The sequence below is a fragment of the Anser cygnoides genome, chromosome 13, assembly GCF_040182565.1.
Source record: "Anser cygnoides isolate HZ-2024a breed goose chromosome 13, Taihu_goose_T2T_genome, whole genome shotgun sequence".
NCBI classification, from domain to species: domain Eukaryota; kingdom Metazoa; phylum Chordata; class Aves; order Anseriformes; family Anatidae; genus Anser; species Anser cygnoides.
In genome coordinates this window covers 18,862,656-18,884,354 of record NC_089885.1, presented here as the reverse complement: position 1 = coordinate 18,884,354, position 21,699 = coordinate 18,862,656, and the positions used below count along the sequence as shown (strand labels likewise).

Sequence of the window (21,699 nt, the reverse complement as noted above, 5' to 3'; positions counted from 1 at the left end):
TGAATTAAGAATTCATGATCTTTCCCATTCTTTTTTTACTTAGTCAAATATGACAATTAGAGCTGTCAGTTCCAGAACGAGATTTCTGGTAGAATGTTATCTTTGTCACCTTGCCTGGTATATAGAGAAAAAAGAATAAATAGATGGAAACCCATTATGTTGTTCCTGGTTACATCTAGGCATTGTGAACTTACCTGTTCACATTTTGATGTATTTTTCCAGTGTTTAGTGTAACTTGTTTCTTGTCATAGAACTTCTAATGAAATAGTTTTCATAGGAGTCTTTTAATTTTATTATTATGTATGTGAGAAAAAAAATGGCAATTTCAAGATGAAACAAGTGTGTTTTTTTTTTAATGGCTGTGTCTTCCTTGCAGCCTTACTTTTTACTTCAGAAGAACTTGCTCCAGTTCTTTCTCTGCCTTTGCTCCAAAACAACAAACAAAAATCCCAGTCACCACCCCATAACATCCACCTTTTTGTGAATAACCAGGTTTGAATACTGTAATGAAAATACAAAGAGTAAGAAGGCAGGTAATAAATGCTGTTGTTTGCTGAGCACAGTACAAAATGTTTATAATTTCTATTGCTGGATCCTTTACAATAAACATCAGACCTCTTTTATTTTATATGTTCTTTTCCCTTTTCGGTATTGATGTACTTTCAATATTGTTAGTATCTTTTGTGTTCCTCTGAATCTGGATGCTGTGCTGAAGGTGTTCTCATTAGCATTTTACAAGCTGTGTGTGTGTAACAAGTGTAGAAATTGCAGCAAAATTTTTTGCTGTGTATTGACCTGAAGTCCATTTGAAGTTGATAAATACCAGCTGTTCAAACAGAAAATTAAACAAAAGCAACTCAAAACTTACTCTGAAGTAAACAGGTGAACAGTATGTAAGACAAAGCAGTTCCCAAAGGCATTTTTAGTACATGGTCATTATTTAACTCCTGACTGAAAATAAACAATGCTGACAGTGTGTGTGTTGGGGGGCTATGATATATGAACAGTGTCAGTACTGTAGGCTGATAACCTATAGCTTGACATCCTTATCTATAAACTTTGACAGATACATCAGTTTGTTATTGTCACTTTATTAACTTGCTTCTATGATAGCAAAAGATAATCTTTCTCAAAGTCTAACAGAGCTAATACTTTACTACGTAAAACATTTGGAAAAGTGTCAACAAATCGTTTTCCCCCTCCAAAGGAAAATCCTTTACAGTTCATTACATATTGAGACAATATTTCACAATATGGAATGGAGTTGTTTGCATATCAGCAGCAGACAATAAAGTGTTTTGCTACATTAATTTATTTCTGCCAGACACATCTCAGCAGCCTATCTTAAAAAAAATAAAAAATGAAATAATGTATTGCTAGGAAATGTAGTTGTGGCTCCTCAAACTGAACACTTGCTTGAAAAATTAATATTTTGGTCTTGTGATTTTTAATTGGAAAATAACAGCTGTTCCTAGTTGGAACTGTCTATTTTGTCTTCTGGTGGTTTACAACAGAGCTGTAATAAAAATTTCACAAGCCTTCTCGCTCACTCCATCCCACCCCTGCTATCCTGTTGATGCCATGGGGGTGAGTGAAGGGACAGAGCTTGAGCTGAGGCAGCATCAGAGAACGTACAAAAACAGTTCTGACTTTTTTTTAACGTCTCCTGATTTTACTTCAAAATGTTGGTATGAATTATACTACCAAATGAGCATTTTTTCATGTTCTCTGTAATAATTTTTTTTAATATTTGAATCTGAAACTTTATCCAACATCTGTTGCATCTTATCTTGCCAGACTTCTTCCTTTTAGCTCCTTGCCCCATCTATCTTATGCTTACTGGCACATTTTACTTTGAAGACTGTATAGCTATGTGTGTTTTTCAGTGAAGGAGTTATGAAATGATCCTTTACGTGCTCAGACATTCACTTTGTAGTACATTCTGTGTACTTCACTGGGACTGTGCTGCTTTGGGGTGGTGATGACGGGCTGTGACATGACAGCAGGACTCCAGTTGCATAAAGCAACCTGCATTCTGGACTTGCAGAATTTTGGGGTGCTGGTGTTGTCTCAGTGGTGTTCTTTAAGCATTAACTGCGTGTATGTGTAATTACGTAGGGTTTTTAGAAATGTAAACAAAATCCACAGAACTTCTGTCTTCTGCAGCCAGTGTCACCCTTGAGGGTCATAGAGCTACTGGACTGCTCAGACCTCTACCGTGTGGACTGATGGAGTAACTGTAGCCAGAGCATGATGCAGTCTCCTCTAGGAGCAAGAATTGAATCAAGGTGTGCACCTTTGGCAGTGCTTTTCGTTGATAATGGCTGCAGCGGAAATACGAAGCTGTGCTTGTCTTCAGAGAGTACTTGAGCAAGTACTCAAGTTGGTTCAATGAGGTCTTACATTTTGCATTCATATAATTTTGATAAGAGATATAGCAACCAAGCCTGCCCAGGGTAAATTTCTGGAATATACAAATATTTATTGCTTGATCTTGTTATAATAGTAGCATTGTGTAGTATAACATTATTACTTCATAAGTGAAATAACTTGTGTTCCAAGTCAAAGACTAAGCTCTATGGATAAGAAAATATTAGCTATTATAAGTGTCCCTGTTTTTTAAAAGAATTCGTAGATATATCCTGAGATTTTTGGAGAAGATGCAGTATTAACTCAATTTTTAGGAAAATATATGTGACATCAGAGAAAAATCTTTCAACATGTCATTTTGTCTCTCATCTGTTTGTTATTTAAATAAAACTTATGTTTCTATTTTAGCCAAGTGTAAGTTTAGCATGGCCTGAAAATGTAAATCATTAGTTAAGAGATGCTCCTCGTGTCAGTGGCTGTAATGAAACACGACACAAACTCGTAATTCCATTTAAAACAAGTAGAATTATGTAGTATGGTAGTAACTGAGCAAAACGGGGTAAGAAGGAGTTTTTTTAAATGTCGTCATTGATACTGACATTACTGTGCATTGGAATCAGCAGAACTTTTTTGGTGTTTTCTGACAAAGACTCTTACTCCATATATATCTACTGCTGCATCAGTTCTTTCGCAGCTGCATTGCAGACATGCTGCCACACAATTTTTGGTATACCCTTGATGACTTTTACTACTTTATCACAGTGTCAGCTGCGTGACAGCAGCAGTGTTCCTGGATCAATATTATATTATGTCATTTTGGGCTGTGAAAGAGAGCTGTATAAAACTTCCAGATTTGTTTCTCTGGAAATGTAGAGCTGAGACTACGAACAGCCAGATAATAATCTGCAGTAGAAGTACTGAATGAAAATGAAAAAGGTGGATGAGAGATTTGTGTATAAGAAAATAAGAAGGTTGAGTCTTTGAGAAGCAAGGTAGGAAAAGGGAGTACTGCTTTTACATTTTCGATTATATCATAGCATCTAGAGATTTTTAGCACAATGTAGATAAGGTTGTCATACCTCTGAATCCACTGGATTTTGCTACATTTCCAGGTAGAGTTAGACTTTGCCCAGCTTGTTACTAGTGCAAGAAACAGGGTAATTGGACCAGCCCACCTCAGTTAGTGGAACTCTCCTGACAGTCTGATTTAGGAACTACTTGTTTGTTCTGCTGTTTTCTTCCTCATCCGATTTCTTCTTAACAAGTGCAAGTGATAATATGAGAGGTGACTAAATGTGTTCACTAGAACACACCTCTTGAAAAACTTGATGTGCATGTGTACATACTAACTTGCTAATATGGTCACAAAGATTTTAAATTGGAATTAGAGGGGGATAGGAAAAACTTGGAGGTTAATACAGATAGCTACAACTAGTCAAGCATTTACAAAACCAGAGGTATGAAGTGATTGTTCACGTGTTTAAAGCTGGTATAAGAAACAGGCTGGTGGATTGCTTCCAGATCACCCTAAAGGTGTATTCTAATCCAAGAAACAGGGAAGTAAATAAGAAAAAAAATCTCGATATATGATCATGATTTATACCTGTTATTAAAGAGAGTTAATCAGATAATTCACACAGCTAGATTATTACTGTGAAGGATATTGCTTGTTCAGGAAGCAAAAGCAACTAAAAAGGAGAGATGTTGCCTTTCGAATCATGGCATGCACTTGCTCAGGGGTGCAGCCTGTACAGGGAGACAGCACTGGAGATGATGGCAGCCAGCTCGTGAAGGCCACTGAGGCAGGAGGGAGCCATGTGTGTGGAGCTTTGTGTCACCATGTAGACTCACGGAAAGCACAGGACTTTGTGCTAATAGGAATTTTTCCCAATCCAGACATACAACCAGTATGGTCTGGAATGCCTGAAGCTTTTTTGTGTGTTGGATAGAGAAAGCTTTAAGGAGAAGTTCTAAACTTGGGTCTCATCAAGAAAGAAAAACTATTTAAGAATGTCCAAGTTTAATGTAAGTGGAGTGAGAGAGGCTATGAAATGATAGTGTCAAGCCATCTGACAAGAAGCAAAACCAATAATATATAAAGAAAGTAGTGCTTTAAAAGAAAACATACTGATGTATTCAGGTTGGGAAGTAAGAACTCCACAGTAGTGGAATGGCACAATTTTCAAGAAATCTTTCAGTTGTTTTAGTTTAAAATAAATAAATAAATACAAAGAGGGCATAAATACAAACAATTCAATCACAGATGAAAGGTAGCAGCTGTAGGAAGAGGTCAGGTTTGCTGAATTAGCAATCTTGCCATGATGATCATGAGAAGCACCTTTCCGACTAGGGGGAGCAGTGAAGGCAGTTGGGTTAATCTAAACATTACAGAATAAGCATGTGGGGACAGTGTCAGAAAGGCCAAAGAAAAAAATGAGATGCAATTGGCAGATGCTTTCCAGAGTAGCAGGAAATTGGTCTACACATCCACCTTGGGAAGAGCAAAGAAAGGGTTGATGCCCTGCAATGCATGCAAAGGGAAAGGTTGCAACAGGTGGACAGGGAACTTACTTAGATTAGATGTTTTGAAATCAGCTGGTTCTGAGGACCTTGGTTTTAATGTAGGTAAATAATGGTGGATGAGATGTCTGTGTGATTAATAGCTAACTTTGAAAAGTCATGGGGGGATGAGTGAGGTATCAGAAGACTGGAAAGGAGGAAAGAGGTGGAATTGCTTGGAAATTGTAGACCAGTTGACTTCAGATCAACTAGAAAAATACTGTGACTAATAAATAAACTGCGAGTGCTCAGAAAATAACAGACAATGTGGATTTGTCAAGAGCAAATTATGTCAAACTAATCCGATTTCCTTATATAACAGAATAACAGTCCATACAGGACAAAGGTGGAGCAGTAGATGTCATGTGTCTTCATGTTAGGAAGATTTCTGGTTGTGTCTTAGGTACCATTATCATAAACCAGTGAGAAGAACATGGTCTAGATTAAACTAATACGGATAGATGCAAAACTGCTTTGAAAATTGTATTTGGAGAGTATTTATCAGTTCTTTTCAAAATCAAAAGCAAGAGAAAAACTGGGAACACAGCAGGTTGAAACTATAGTATTAATGTTATTATTTCATTATTTTCCGTTCCTTTACTCTCTGTAACGAAGAGGATATGATACTCTTTCATCACAGTTTATCTCCTTATGCCCCTTCTAACTCTGGTTGTCGGAATGGGGATTCATTCCTCTTGCCCTAAGGATGTAGGGTTCTCATGATTTCTCAAACTGTTCTTGAATTTGCTTTTACCAATGAGAGGGTTGAGAAAAGAGATGCACACACACACACTGCCTTCCTCCTGACACTTCAGGCTTCACCATCCAGTACAAGGCAAGTTCAGGCTTTTTGTGTTAAAGAGAATCTCAGGAAAAACTGCGGTGTTTGTTCTTTCTGGAAGTTCTATTCAGAGAATACAGCTCAATCACATTGATAAAACAATGCATCCTTTAAGACCCTTTTAAAAAATTTCTCTGGACTAATTGTGTTGCAAAATACTCAAGAGGAGTCACTCCACTTAATAGAGATTTTTAATAACATAAAAAGACAATTTATTCTTGCCTTAATATGACAAGTTCTTATCTCTAGGGAGGACTGGCTATAGATTGAAGTTTAAGGGACTCTTTCTTTGCTAGGTCAGTTTTCATGAAAGCAACTGGGATGAGGAGGAATTTATCCCCATGAGTTTGATCCAGACGCACGTCAGTCGTAAAACCTGGGGAGACATCAGGTGTGCTTTCCTACTGGTGTGTCAGGAATGTTGCGTGCGGCTGCCTAACAGTAATTAATTCCAATTATTTGCATTCTAAAATTATGAATTCTAGCAGCCAAGTTACATTTTTCTGTATATGCCAAGTGTTACATTTCATAAATATTATTATTAGGACATAAATGAATATGAATCTGCAGTATGAAGGAGAGAGTAGTGGCAATAGTGGTTAAGACAGGATAGCATGCTGGGTTCGTATCCAAAAAATTACTGTTCGCAGAGATGTGATAAAAGCGTGTTGGCTTTGGAAAAGGAAAGCTACTTAAATTATAGCTCCTGGGTAAAACGTCTGGGCTTTTGCTTCTCATGGGCAATTGCTACCAGTTACTGCAGGATTAAGTTGTGACCTAAGGATTAGAATGCATGCGCAGAATTTGGGGTAAGTTGTGGACATTTATTTCCTGTCTTATTTTCCTTCCAATTATAGTTAATATTTTTAGCTTATATTGTGCTGCCCTGCCCAGGACAGTATCTTAGACTATTTCATTTTTTTTACACTAATTACATCCTGTGTTTAACGTATAGTCTGTAGAAAATGTAAAAAGAGGAGATACTCTTTTTTATTTTGCCATCTTATTCCAATGGCAGTTACAAAGGGATGGTGCTTGTTAACAAAAGAAAGGGTCTGATTTTAAGGGCTGCAAATCAATCTGTAGGATGGGATTTGAATCACTGTCAGTGGAAGGAAAGTGTGTTTATTATAACTAAAATCCCACGTGTTCATAATTGGCATAATTAGAGGCTATATGCACAATTTCCCTGTAGAGAAGAAAGATAATGATTTGGAAACCTTGTTTGTTAGGGGTTCTTGTTGTTGTTGTTGTTTTTTAATATACTTTTATTAAAAAGGAAAAGGAAATCTGGTATGTGCAGCAGCTTCTACTTTTACTCATGTGGGAACTTCAGATAAAATAGTGGCTTCCTTTACATGATTTGTACATCATTACAAATCATCATGTTGCAGTCTGTTTCACAAAGGCTTGTTGGAAATCGTGATGTTTTGTCAGGATGTATTTGGATAGCTTCTTGATACATATCCCAGAAATGAAGTTGGTGTGTGCTGGAAACTTGCACGCTTTTTTAATTTTGCCCAGAATACATATTCTAGATCTAATTTTCCATAGAGTTGTGTGCTTTCGCCAAAAGCTTCCAAATCTAAGAGAACATTAATTCCTCAATATCTAGAAAAAGAAAACCAGTACTTTCTAAAAAGCACACACTTGAGGAGTAACATGTATTTTATGCATTCTGAAGAGATAAATCTCAACTCCTGCTGCTCAGCCCTATGAGAATTTTAATTGTCTAGAGTTTTATATGTTGCTGCTGAAAACACTAAAAGCAAATCATGCCGTTTTGTTAAAATGTCGGTTACGGGCTTTTGTATGAAATGCCCATTCTGTAGGCCACAGGTTATAGTGAGACCAGTAATAGGTAGCAGGCAGGCAGTGAAATGTTTCTGATATTCTCCAAATTCTTTTTGCAATGGTCAACTTCAGTAGAAGGTGATTCAGTAGGAACCGTAAACATTTCAATTTGCTCTCTCCAAATGGTAGTTTCTGTAATAAAAAGTGAATTTTAATGACCAGGGGAAACTCATTTGAAACAAAGAAAGCCGTCTGTTAGTTTTATTTTGATTGACAAGCGTGCCAGGGATAAACTGTTGGCTGACACCAGAACATGCCTCATCAGAGCAGTCTACAATGTCCCCAAAGTCAGCTGAAACGTTAAATAACATAGAGCATCAGGATCTTGGAACAGTTTGAGCGACAGGAAACAAACTGTTTTTTGTTTTTCATTCGGTTTGTTTGTAGGTACAAAAAGGAATCTGGTGAGTGTTTACATCTTCCCATGACATTTTGCACTAATACTGTTGCAAACAGATTACAGAGTAGAATATTAAATGAATACCACAAAAGGAACTCCTGGTTTTCAGTTTCCCCTAGTGCTGAATGACAGTAATCCTCTCTGACAAAAGAGGGTTATTGCCATTAGTTAATCCTGTTATGTAGTTCCCTCAACAGTCTGTAACACACGTTGATAAAGACTGGGAAAACCTAAAATGTCAAATTAAGAGACCACTCTGATCATCTTGACCATAAGGGCATAGCAGTAACGCATCAGCAGAGTATTTAACTTCTGGATCTAAACCGAAATGATGTTTTGGGGCTGAAAGATGCGCGCTGTTGCCGGAATTCCCCGCTGGCTGCAGTTTGCCTGCGGAAGGGGTGACCGCAGCCACCTTCTGTGCACGCGCTGGGGGTGCGGGAGAGCTCTCGCACATCGGGCTGGGAAGTTCGTTTCAGAGGCAGAGCCTCGACTCGCCCTGCTGCCCTCCGCTTGCAGCTAGGACTCCAGAGCCAGCTGAGTACCCGTACTGTTCATCATCTTCGTTACCATCATGAGGAGGAGGCGGCAGCTGCTTTTTTGAGCTCATACTGTCTGCCGCTTTGCAGCAGTACTTCCCAATAGAGTCGCTTCACTTGAGGATGGTTTAAAGCGTATCCACGGTGTCTGCTAAAATGGAGACAGAAGTTTTAGTTCCATCTGGTGAAGTTGAGGGTGATCCTGCGTTTGTATTGTGTCTTTGTTGCGCTTCTTTAAAATTTGAGTGATTGGAGTGCTTTCCCTCTTTCAGAGCCTGTGATGATTTTTTTAACTGTTGCAAATCTGAGTGAAACACCAGCAAGAGAGTATGAACTCATTGTCAACGCAGGAGACACTCATTTCTCTTTATCTGCCTATGTATTTCAGTGCTTTTCTATGAGAAAATACTTACGGGAAGGTGGCAGGACAATCAAAAGCACTGGGCTCTCTTCTTATCTTTTCATATTCTTAACCATCAGTTCTTCTTTGATAGCTAATATTTTTCTAATTAATCTTCAATAGGCACAAGTTTGGCTTAACTAATTTTCACAGAAAAATTATTAAATTCTTACGCAGGATAGAATTTAATCCGAACGATTGCTTACTGTGTTAGATACCCAATCTAAACATTTATTTTCACAATATTTGTAAACATTTGGAATGATCATTTCAAAATGGAATGTGTCTTTGGATGCCAGGTGTTTGGAATAATTCAGGTAGGATCTCTTTGGGATACCCAGTAGGAATGGTTTCACAGAGCTGGTCTTTTTTCTTTATTTACTTTCTTTTTTTGTTCGTTTTCTGAAGAGCACATGATGTGGTGAAAGGGAGGCAATTCTGTTGTAACAATCTAATCTATCAAACACAAGCTGATTTTTTTTCAGAATACAGGAATTACTTTAATCACTCTGTTTTTTCTTTAAATAAGCCTACACTGAAAATCTGTAGCTCAATGCTGCTGCTTGGAAAATGGCTAGCCATTTATTTCTAGTCATAACAATTGAAATCCAATATTTATTCATTTACCACTCGGTAATATATTTGACAGATGTGTTGAATAACTGAGTAAATTGCTGCCTTTAAACTCCTAGCCATTTTTTTGAGTTCACAATACCTAGAAACACCACTGATAATGTAGTAGCTGTAATATCTACAAATTAATGTTGTTGAGATGCGACTTATTACTGTGATTATTGCTGCAGGTTAGGATTTTTTTTTTTAAATCACTGATTCAAATTCACCCTGAATAAGCTGTTACTGTGAGTAAAATCAGTTCAGTAAATGATGGGGCAGTCAGATCGCTAGTGTTCCCCTTACAAAGAGAGTTGGTTTGGGTGGTTTGTACCCGTCAGAGGTGTGAGCTGTGATTGATGTAAGCAGGCACCTCACAGCTCGTTCTCTGTATAAAGCTCTGAACACACATGGAGCATCTTCTGCTTGTTTCTTTTTTAAAAAGTAATTAATAAAGCCAAACATCAAGGTGCTGGTCCCCATAACGACTGCAGAGAGAAAATCAGAGTGTTCGTCTGAGGACCGTGCCGGTGATGCAAGAAGCTGACACGCGGCCTGCGAGTCGGGTCCATCACCCAGCTTCAGGGGGTGACGGGGGGTCTGGTGGAGGGCGTAACGGGCTGAGGACACACAGCAGCAGAGGATGTTTGGTCACAGTGAGGTCAGCCTTGTGATGCTAGCAGAAGAATACAATTTTGTCTTCTTACTGTGAGGCAGATGTTAAAGACATCCATGGGAAAGGTCCCAGGAACACCGACAGTAAAGTCATAATGGTAACTGATGATTTTATGGTTTACGTCTAGTCCAGCTGGATGCAGAAGTATTTTATATGGATGCTAATTATACCAAAACTGTAGGGAGGAGAAAAGCAGTATAGAAGAAAACCTTCCAAGTAACTGCGTTATATTTATGGAAATGATTCTCACAGGCTGGTGAGAGATTGATTTGCTAGGGCTTGTTATTGAGTGCCTTCTAGCATTGCACCTCCATCTGCTTTCCTCTGGTCATAGATAATTTGTACTGAATCAAACATGATTTTGTAATGCTATTTCTTGTGTAGAATCTTTCATTGCCTACATAATACTTGTTTTTCTTGAATTATTTGCCTAAATGGTAGATCTGTCCACTATTCTTTGACCTTTTGTGTGAGACTTTTGAGGTAGGCTAACTACAGGGAGGTGACACAAGCTCTTGCAAAGGGAGGAGGCAAAAAATCTGACAGAGGTGTGGTGGCCCTGGTCATTAGGCACCTGACTCTAATTACAGTTAGGGTTTTTTTTTTTTTTTTAATATGTATCTTACTGTCCTCTGTTACAAAAATGAGTGGTCTTTGGGAGATGAGTTTTTATCGTGCAGTTTTTCACTGGGAGTGTTGATTCATCACTTCAAGTTTTTCAGGACTGAACGGTAAAATGGAGAAAACCTTTCGATGTTCACTTCCTTGCTTGTGTTTTGTAGCAAGCCAAACTGCTGCAGAGTAGCAGACATAGCTGGCTTTGCAGATAACTGAAAGATGTAATAAATCATTTATTTTGTAACTAGATCAGTCAACGGTGGAAATTGGTGAACTGAGTTTTTTGATGTGTACAGACTTGGATTCTTCTGAGTGAGCTACATGTGATCAAGGCCCACCCCAACTGTGAAACCACTGTTGGCCACTCCCAGATACCAAATCGATACCAGACGTTAAAGTCTGAAAATGTACCTGCATCTTAGCAGTCATGCTATAGGCGCCGTTTAGTGGGCTGTTTTGTTTTGACGTCAGTTGATTTACCTAAGAAGGGTGTTTAATGAAAGCGAGTTACTTGACTGCACCGACAGCCTGTGAACAAAGCTTGGTGTTGGTGATAGATGTAATAATGTTGAGCTGTAAGGTCATCAAAACCTGACTTGATGGTGTGTGATAGCAAGTGAAAGCGAAGTTGTGTTTGGGTGCAGCGCTGTACAATGAACTGAAATCCTTCCCCAGTAGCTGTAGTTTTCTGGGCCAGAACAACTTTTGCTATAGGTGTACAATACCTCCCCGTGCTGTTTTTGCCACTTGAACAATGAACTTGATTGTGATTAGTAGCTGATCTAAAATTCATTGTTGTTTATTTTTTATGAAGTTCTTTGCCGTGCTCTCCTTGTGGCTGGTTGCCACATCCTTCACTGTGTAGCTCAGATGAGAATCTGTTTTTTTCGTTCCTAAGGAAGTGGAGCAGGAACTGCTTCCCATCAGCTTCAGCGACTCAGCCAGCATTGCTCTGTCAGTAATAGAGGGTACTGAAATAAGGAGCTGAATAATTCCCCTTTATGGCAGCTTCCAGTGGGCCAAGGTGGGTAAAATGAAGTGCCTGGCATGCACAAACTGTGTTACGGTGCAGTGCAGGAATTGCAGGCATCTCATGACAGAGATGAAGACAAGGGCATTGCAGAACTATTTCTTGGTATCTCTGCAAAGCCAGTGGCACAGTCCTGCATTGCTTTTTATGCTCAGTAACTAATTAGAAAGGAGTTATTTTTATTTCTCCAATGAAAACTCAAAAACTGTTTAAGTCTTTAAAACCGGGTTTCCTAAAAAAGATAATAGGAAATAGTGACATGAATACTTTTGTTTGTAGAGTGCTGGGGGTTATGCACAGCATTCAAACAATCTCAACAGGGTACTATCATAAACATGGAGGCAGCTGTGTGTGTACTTGACTATGTCATGGTAAATGAATTAAAATGTACCAAATGTAGTTATATGACTTTGCCATTGTCCATATTTCTATCCTGAGACTATCAGTTTACCTTCAAACAGGCATTGGACTGAAGTACAATTTTCTTTTTCGTAATCTGGAGGTCATCTTTGCTCAGATAATGAGTTAACATCAGTAGCTTCTGCATTGGCACAGACCGACATAACAGCCAAAATGGGACCGAGGTTCCCTGTTCCTCCAGGAAAGCTGCAGGTGATCTGTTCTCATAGTATTTTGTGGAAGCACAAGAGATGCAAATAAGTGAGTGCTGATGAAAGAGTACATTTTATTTTCTCACTTCATCTCCTGCCAGAAAAGCTTAATGGTATTTTAGACCTGATATTACACCTCAGAAAAGGGGTAATGCATCTTTAAAAGCTAAACTACATCTTCTTTACTTTTATCAAATTCTCTATAAATCTTTCATGACAGTTTATTTAACAAAGTGTCATTGAAACTGTATAGATGATTGATGTGACCCATGTAAGATCAACATGAAATGTTTGTAAATGTCAGCAAAATGTGACCATCTAGAAGCAAGTAAGGATGGTGTTACTGTGAAAGTGAAAAACAAACAGAAAATGTTTATCTTATTCTTTGCTTTTTGGGATGAAATTACAAATTCATAGAAGTATTATATGATTTTTCTTGGAGATCATGCCATGAAGCGGGGGAGGAGGATCAAGATTTGTCTTGACATACTATGTTTTTACCATTGGTTTCTTTCACACTGGAAAATAGTTTTTCCCCCACCTATTAAAAAAAAATCCCTACTTCATTTCTCAGAAGAATGTTATTAATTTGGATGAAAAAAGTAATAGAAAATTAACCAGAGTCTGGATAAACTGGCTTTATTCAAACAGCTCCATTCATCAGAAGAGCCGGAAAGAAGTTGAGGTTCCGTTGACCTGAAACTACTCTGAAGAATGCAAATTGTATGAAAACAAATCTGGTGGTATGTGTGCATTGTCACCAGAAGTTTCCTTAAGGTGTTAACTTGTTGACCTTATACCAATGCCACATTTCTCATTTTTATTTTTATAAATTTAATATAAAAGTATTTATGGGTAGATTCAACAGGAATCCTTCTGAGCAATGAATTTTTTGGGTCATGTTTTTGATACTCTTTTTTTGCCAGGATCCTGGGGGTCAAGGAAGCCTGTGACTTTTGGCATTTCTAGAGGCCTCTGAATGCCCTGGGGCCTTGCACAGTAGCTAGTGAGGCTCAGCAACCTTTAAGTGGTCATTGGTCATCCTGCACAAAATTGCAACCCTGTAGCATCATCATGCCCTGCATTTTTCAGTTCTTGGTGGTTTTGGTGGGTTTTTAGATACAAATAATGTCCTGGGTCCTTAGCAAGTTTACAACAAGAAAATTTTTGTTCATTATTTCATCCCTGAGAAGGAATATGGAGAACCTTTCTTTTAGTCTGTGGCCATGCATTTGCTGTGATAAATTCATGTTGTTTTAATGCTAGGTAAGTCGTCTGTTTTGCTTTAGAATAAAGAATCTAAGTTAAAGACCTGCTGATTCCTGGATAGCATTAAAAACATAGGGTGGCAGTAATCACCAGTAGTTTGGCTAGGCTTCTTCTCCACATATTTCAGAGTTCATCTGCATCATGCTTGAGTGTGGAATAACTGGACCTCCTTGCCTGACAGTGATGAGAGATTTTTCGGCTAGTGAACCAGGTACTGCTTACATCAGCCATCAGATTTGCAGCAGACGTCCACTTTTATATGTCCTTTATGGCAGATTTGATCAGCCACCAGAATTTGAAGGAAAAAACAAATATCACCAGTTGATTATGGGCATACATGTGTGTTCATGTACATGCGGTTCCCAGTTTGCTTCTCAACCCAGTTCAGTGCAAACCATCTGAGGTCTTAGGGCCCAGGCAGGGCCCTTCTTCATTCATAACCAACCAAAACAGCTGTAATCCTCGTGAACAATGCTGCTCAATGTGCTCCAAAGGAAGTTCGTGAGAGCTGGAGATAAAAACATTTTTGGTCAACAGCCAAGGAGAGTCTGAGCCCAAGCCTGACGGTTTTTATAGTGTTGCAAAACTTGCATCTTTGCCAAAACCTTCCCACAGTAACCGAAGACAAGGTACTACAGCTCACAAACATATTGTGAAAGAAAGAAAGAAGAAGAAAAAAAAAAAAAAGAATGTGAAGGTGAAAATATAATCTGCTCTGGTATCCACTTGGACAAAAGCCTTTACAAATTGCTGTAATGAGGTGATAAGATACTGTGGTAATAAAAATCTTGTAAATCAGACATGTTTGTATTGCTTTTAAATTAAACTAAGCAGACATCAAAGGAAGATGATTGAAAAATTTAATATCTAAAATGGGAGATAAAAATGAATCTGAAGGAGAGAAAAATCAAATACTCTATGCTAATGCATTTTCAGATGCTACAGGACAAACTAAGCCTAACACGGAAGCTGTAGTCAAATCAGCAAGTATTGATTGTGATCTGATCCATTCCTGGCCTTCTGTTGTTGTTGTTGTTGTTCCCTGTGAGCCCTTCAGCATTTTCAGAAAAAGTATGCAGATGCACTTACCACGTATTTTACGATGTAGGTGTGCACTTAAACTGAAAACGTTGGAGACACGGTGTTAGCTATAGCGTGCTGCAGTGTAACTAATGACTCGGTGCTGTCACTGTCTGGTAAGGGGGGAAGCTCTGACATACGGAAGGCAATAACAAGACCGTGCCGTTACGAAAAGCCCCAGTGTCAAGTAGCGTTGTTCAGGTAGCAGGAAGCACTCAGGTTACGCTGACATGCCTAATGACCGCAGTGCCCCATTTGGAAAAGTATTACTTCAGATGCGCTTAAATGATTGTAAGAGGTACTTAAGTGCTTTTGGAAGAAGCACTGAAAAGGTGGGGGCCATTATTTCCTTCTGCATACACGTGTGTGTGTGTGTCTGCATAAACACGAAGGGAAGGGAAGGAAGATTGCTGAAGTTCAAGTAAATATGTTTGTGTCAGGTATGTGATCAGTGAGCTGCAAGAAAAGCAGCCTTACTTATTTGTAAACTTCCTTCATTTCAAACTAACTTAGATTTCTGAGTAAATTTACTTTTTCATCATAATTAAATGGTAATCTAGCATGTGGTTATCGCCCTAAATACAGTAAGTCCCGAAGCTGGAAGTTAAGCAGAGAGTGTGAGTTCATGCTAGTATTTTTAACATGGCCTCACCATGCTACGGCTGTGTCCTTGCACGTGCAGAGTAGGGGTATTTCATGGGGTAAGGAATATGCAAATATTCACTTAATTGGCAGTTACAGTTTTCTGTGCTCTCACAGTACGGAGAAGGCTGAGCTGTTAATAGAAAAGCAAAGAAACTGAGGCCTGTAGGCCACAGATACAAACCAGTAGTTTTTCTGTTCATTCCTTGGTACTGTATTTGCTAAGTATGAGAGCTGCACATGCCTGTAATATCTTCAGCTGCAGCTTCACGAATTTCTCTTAAAAATTCACTTCTGAAACAGCAAAACAGAAAACAGCCGAAACAAAAGCGTGCGCACAAAACCACTCCTACCTGTGTTCTGATATCAGGAGCTTTGCATGTCTGCAAAACAAGGAAATTAGGGAAGCTGAAGTAGAGTCCAAACAGTTCTCTGCTTCCAGATGTCTTCAGGGTATGGATATGAGCATATGATGATACATATATGATATGGATATGAGCATATATGATATATATGAGCAGAATGCTCACTTCCATGGCTCTTTGAACTTTCATTTAAAACATGGGTACAGAGATTTAAGAATGATTTTGCTACCTGGTCTTATATTTTATGTATGTATGTACAGACACACATGCTGTAATAGTAACTACCTCGGGCTTTTTTTTAGTTTTCTCTTAATAACCCTGCTTTTCGCTGCAGGCTCTATTTTGTCCTGATTACAATACCCCTTACCAAGAAAGCTCTGACGTTTTTTAGTGCAGCACATAGACATCGGACTTACATGGGGCAGAAAGTGGAATAATTAGAAAGGAGAAAAGAGCTATTGCAACTGTATGGCATCCGTGTAGTCAGGTTCAGTGAAAAATGCATATTCTTATTTGGACATTGTCTTTTATAAGCATTTGGTGCCCTGCTTGCCTTCAGTGTCTAGTTCACTGATTTCACTCTTTCTTGAATAATTTGGGTAAAAGATAAAGCCTACTACATATGACAGAAGCAATATTTTTTGGTGTTTGGCCATTTCTACTACTAAGTTTCTACTACTAACAATGCAGAGAAATGGTGGGAGTTCATTTTTAGCATGCATGTGTGAACAATCCTGAAAGCTTAACCTTTCTTTAAGGGAAAAAGGGAATTTGATATCTAAAATCCCACCTGAGCAGTAGCTTCCTGTTGCACTTAGTTTCACTTAATTATAGAGAGCAGATAGTCAGTAATTCTTGGAGGATGATAAAGATTAATTTCTTTAGTTTTCTCAGCTAAAGGAATATGTAAAATAAATGGATAGCCGTGAGTGTGAAGTTCTACTGCGTCTTCTGATTACTTTGTATGTTATATCCGTTGCGTGCATTAAACATTACAAAAGTAGACATTGTTCTAAAGATTACTGCATAGGGTTTTTCTTCAGCAGAAAGGAATACTGATGGCTTGAACTGGCAGCCAGCCAACTCAGATTCTCAGTGGAAATCTATAGCTGGCTTTGGCTTTAGTCTTTAATTGAAAAACGAAAATTAAAATGTAAAATGTAATTTGTTTGAATGTAGAGAAAACTGAAATATGTACAAATGTACCTTTCTTGTTAGGCTTATACGGGTAGAACAACACGGTGCTTTCTACAAATAATCAGTGTTGCTATGAAAGAAACTCCATTTAGTGACAAGTTTGGACATCTTAGTTTGGAGGGTTACTTTGAAGGATGCCCGAGGGGTTGACCATTAGTAGCATATTTTTTTTTTTTTTTCCTGAGAGAAATACTGAACGTGAAAAACAGCAAGGATTTTCATGACAGAAGCTCCAAGATGAGGTACTTTAGGAACCAGAGGAGCTGTCTTCTGCTCAGAAGTTATGGCTTGAACCATCTGTCTGTTAGAGCTATCAGAAGGAATATGTAGGTGTGGTTTAACATTGTTTAAATTTTAAAAACTTCAGCTTAATGTTCATATAGTAAAAAGCAAGATGCATTAAAGTATGGAAAGCTATTAATTTAGAACAGTTTTTATTTTCTGGTTTGAAGCCAGATGTTTGTTGGTGTCACCTTCCAATCTAATGACTGCGTAAATGGCTTTCTCCCCCCTCTTTTACACTCCCTAACTTCATGTGAAGAAAAATCAATTCCCAAAGGCCTGCAACACATGGACATATTTGATGAATGAGAAATATCAGTGGCATTTGCTCATACTGCAGCTTCTTAAAAGAATTTAAGACAAACAGGTATTGTTAAGATAGTCCGAGTGATGCTATTTTTAAAACATCAGATAAAACTACCTGCTATTTAGCAACTCCGAATGGCAAGCAAAAGCATGGGTTATGTTCATTAGAGTTAGGAAAGACAGTGAATTCCCATAAAGTCATTATTTGTGGCTAGGAAGAAGGGAAGACATGAACATTTTGAGGGTTTCCTGCTGGTACTTCCAGTGGAAGTGAAATTCCGGGGCAGGCTGTAACGCTGGGTGCAGTGCTGGTGGGGCTGTGACGCTCCTCCTGGTTTCATCTTTACCCTCCTTTGAGAACTCTTGAGGACTTGAGGCTTTTTCAGCTCTTTCCTGTTCAGCTGCGTGCACGATTTACAGAATTTTGGTAGTTTGTGCACGATGAATGGAACTGTCAGCCAGCTTACCATGTGCACACACACAAAAGCCAGGGGATGCCAACTTTATAAACTATATCAAACTTTAATTAAAATAAACTAATTAGTTAGTAGCTACTGCAGGACAGATGTTCATGAGATTTTTTTGCAATAAACTGAACAACAGCAAGATAGGGAGGTTTTCAGGAGTGTCAATATTATTAATTCAATTAACGCATAAAGTCACGTAGCTTTTAATGCTGTTTTTGCCTCTAGTGTATTTGTAGCCTCTGTATATTGATCACCTTACGGATGCAATTTAGAATATATTTTGTCTTCTTCCGTGTATATTTATTTGTAAAACTAGGGAAATCTAATTCTATAATGTCAATATGTTAAAAAAAAAAATATTTTTCCATTCCGCATTCTTCAGTTTTTCCGCCAAGTGCAGCTGTTATGTAAGCCACGGAGCGGTATATGAATATCACATGGGAACTGAAGCTTTCTCGAGGGGTCGGGGAGGATGTCGTCGCGTACAGTGTGAGCGACTGCGCTGCTCATGTGTTGTGACAAGCCATCACGTAACAAGCACGGATAAATGCCCCGCCCCGCGTGAAACGCCATTATTATATATTCTGTTTATAAAACACTGCTAAAGAAAAAGTGTCAGTCAATCAACGGCGCAGTGACATAACGCACTGAAATGGGTGGGCTGGCGACGATGCGCGGTGTGGGGCGCTGAACGCACCCGAGGAGTGGATGGGAGGAGGTCGCGTGGTGAAGGTGCTCCTCGCCCCCCGGGTATGGCACGAGAGGGAGATTCTTGGTCGTGTGTGGAGCTCAACTAGTTGCTTTAAAACCGTTTGTTGTAGTGTGTATAACATCTCGTATTTTTTTTCCAGACTTTTCTCTTGCATTGTACCATACAAATATGTATTTTTTTTACTTTGCTGAGATGTTATCTTCATAATTTTGAATTGGAGTTGATGACCGATGTTGAAACAACTACTTTTCGTTCCCACCCAACAGCTTCACTAAAATGCAAGTTAAAAGAGAATAGAGTGGAGAGAGAAAGTTAACTCAAGGCTGTTGAAAAGTGTGAACTTTTCCCAGTCGGTTGTGGCGAGGTTACTTTCTTTGCATTTTGAGAAATAGCTCAAAACATAAGGTAGATGAAATTTTCTTTGCATTGTACCAGTGAATTTAATGCTTGTGAAGGATGCTGGAAGTACGCTGACGTGTTGTGTTACTGGAGGCAAGTTCGTGAGTGGACAGCATCACTCCCCATGGTCGCCTCCATGCCTTTACCTGCTCAGCACAGGGGTTCAGAGCGGTGCTACAGCCGGGTCGCTTCTCGGTGGTCAGAAAGGGAGGCGTCAAGGATCCTGCATTACCATCAGCTGCGGTATTTATCCTGTGCTCCATTAACTCATTTTACATCAACTATTCACAACTTATTGTTACGCATTTATATGTTCTGCAATTGCTATAATTGCTATATAGCAGCTAATAGCTAGATGGAAACAAATTGTTTAAAGCAATTGTATAAAACATTTGGCGGAAGAATGTAAATAATAGACCGGTTTTAATAACATATAGCATGACTGTAAGATGTGAGCTGTGTCTTGGTAACAAGACAGGGTAACAAGTGGTTATTGCATTAGCCTTTCACCTTTTGAGATTTGAATTTAAGACCCGGTTGAGGCTGCAGTTAATGAAGTGGAGTGGTTTCATGCATTTTACTTGCTGCAATTATGAGTGTTTGCTCTAAAAGGTCTCAGGCTGGGCTAGCAGATATATTGCAGGTCAGTGCTCAGTTGCCGGAGCTGCGTTGAGAGCCTTACAAAATGCCGCCTTCTCTTGTCAGTTTTGTCCCGTGGTGCATTTGTAATCTGCAAGTTAACAAAAACCAAACAAAAAACACAGCCAGAGGAGGGGCGTTAGGTTTTGCTGTTGCTCATACCTGAAGCCGCTGCCGGTGTGTGGGGTGTGCAGGGAGCTGGCAGCACGTGGCTGGCAGGGGGGCTCGGTGCAAAGACTGTGATTACAGAGAGCACGGCGATCCAAAACCGTGGCTGAACAGAATAAGTGCAGAATGGAGGTTTTATTCAAACTTCACCCACCATTATGACAAACCGTAAAGAAAATTAACCTAATTAAAAACAAAGCCTTGCATGAATATGTTTCAGAGATTGTTTTCCAGGTCATAAGCTACCTTGTGTTGGCAGTTTTGGATGCTCAATGGTCGTGGATTAAGCACCCCCCCCCCCCCCCCCCCCCCCCCAAAAAAGAAAAAAAGTATAAAACTGATTTAGAAGCGGGATATATAAGTCAGTAGTGGGTTTAATGGTTTGTTTGTTTGTTTGTTTGTTTGTTTTATTATAGTTTCTGAGACGTTGACGTGCATGCAGGTTGTCTTCTTGTGGCTTCTCAGAGGAGAATTCTATTAAGGCTCTGATCGTCCCGTTTTTGTGTGACTGCAGATATATGAAGAAGGGAGCTGATCGTGGGCTGCGATGTATAGGCAGCCATAAGAAAGCAGCTGCAGGGGCGAGGGAGTGCAATTCGGAGAGGCCGGGCAGTGCCAGGCGCATGGCAGGGCACTTTGGTGTGCCAGCTGAGCTCCGGGTGGACGCTGCTGGTAGATGTAAGGCTGTTATAAATACATTCTTACTTAGATGGAAGCAGTAATGGTGCCTTTAAAACACAACGTTTAGGACATGCGTGCGAGCCAGGCTTAACTAAGAGTATATTAAAAAGCTGTCAAAAATACTGGGGAAACGTCCGAGTTCTGACCGTGCTGCTTTCTGAGGAAACCCAGGAGAGGGGCTCGGCTTCCCCCGCGGAACTGGCGACTTTCTGGCGTCTCTGCGAAACTTCCCTCCGTGCTGCGGAGGCCGTTGGCCCTCTGAGCTGCTGGCTTGAAGGCTGACCAAGGCGTCCGCCTTGAGCTGGCGCGCTGCGCTGGAAGGAAGGCGCCCTGCGAGAGCTGGCTGCTCGCAGGCGCGCCCGGGGCGGCGTGAGGGGGGCCCGGCCATATGGACGCGGCCTCCTCCCAGCTACCGGCGGGGCGCTGCTGGCAGCCCCGCGCCCGCGAAAGGCATCGCCTTCAAACATGAGTAATTGATGAATTGTGTGCAATATGCAAATGTGAATGCATAAATCTCCGGAATGACAGCTTAATTTATGTGAGCCTTTAAGAATGTGGGATTAGATTTTAATTAAATATCTTCAAAGGCACCCTGACTTATTCAGGTTTTTGGCTGCCGTGTCTATGAGAGTTGAGGAAGGGACGAAATCCAAAATTTAAGCATGTTATTTATTATTTTTCTAATGAATCATTGTTGAACAAAAGCGATATATGTTGATGTGTATATTTTAGGGACTCGTAGATAAACATGGCTATTACCAAATACAAGTGCCATGCGATTTGGCTGAGTTAAAATAATTAATGCAACTAATTCACTTGTTCCCTTCTGCTTAAAATGAGCAAGCGTCCAAGTGAAAGCCTGTGTAAATGCTTAGTTTAATATTTCAAATTCCAGAGGTACCTTAAACTGCTGAAAACAAGTATTTGCATTTTAAGTTACCTTTGCTGTATTGTTACCCCAGGCTTTTAGAGTTACCCTTAC

The 21,699-nt window shown here is 39.5% G+C and overlaps 1 protein-coding gene and 1 long non-coding RNA gene across 2 annotated transcripts in view; both read left to right on the top strand.

Moving 5' to 3' along the window:
* The window catches only part of DACH2 (dachshund family transcription factor 2), a 289,244-nt gene that overhangs the window by 103,021 nt on the left and 164,524 nt on the right, over window positions 1-21,699 (top strand).
* Window positions 201-20,256, top strand: LOC106042980 (uncharacterized). Its single transcript, XR_010834846.1, has 3 exons — window positions 201-10,348; window positions 11,768-11,893; window positions 13,907-20,256. It is a non-coding gene; the product is annotated as an uncharacterized lncRNA (long non-coding RNA).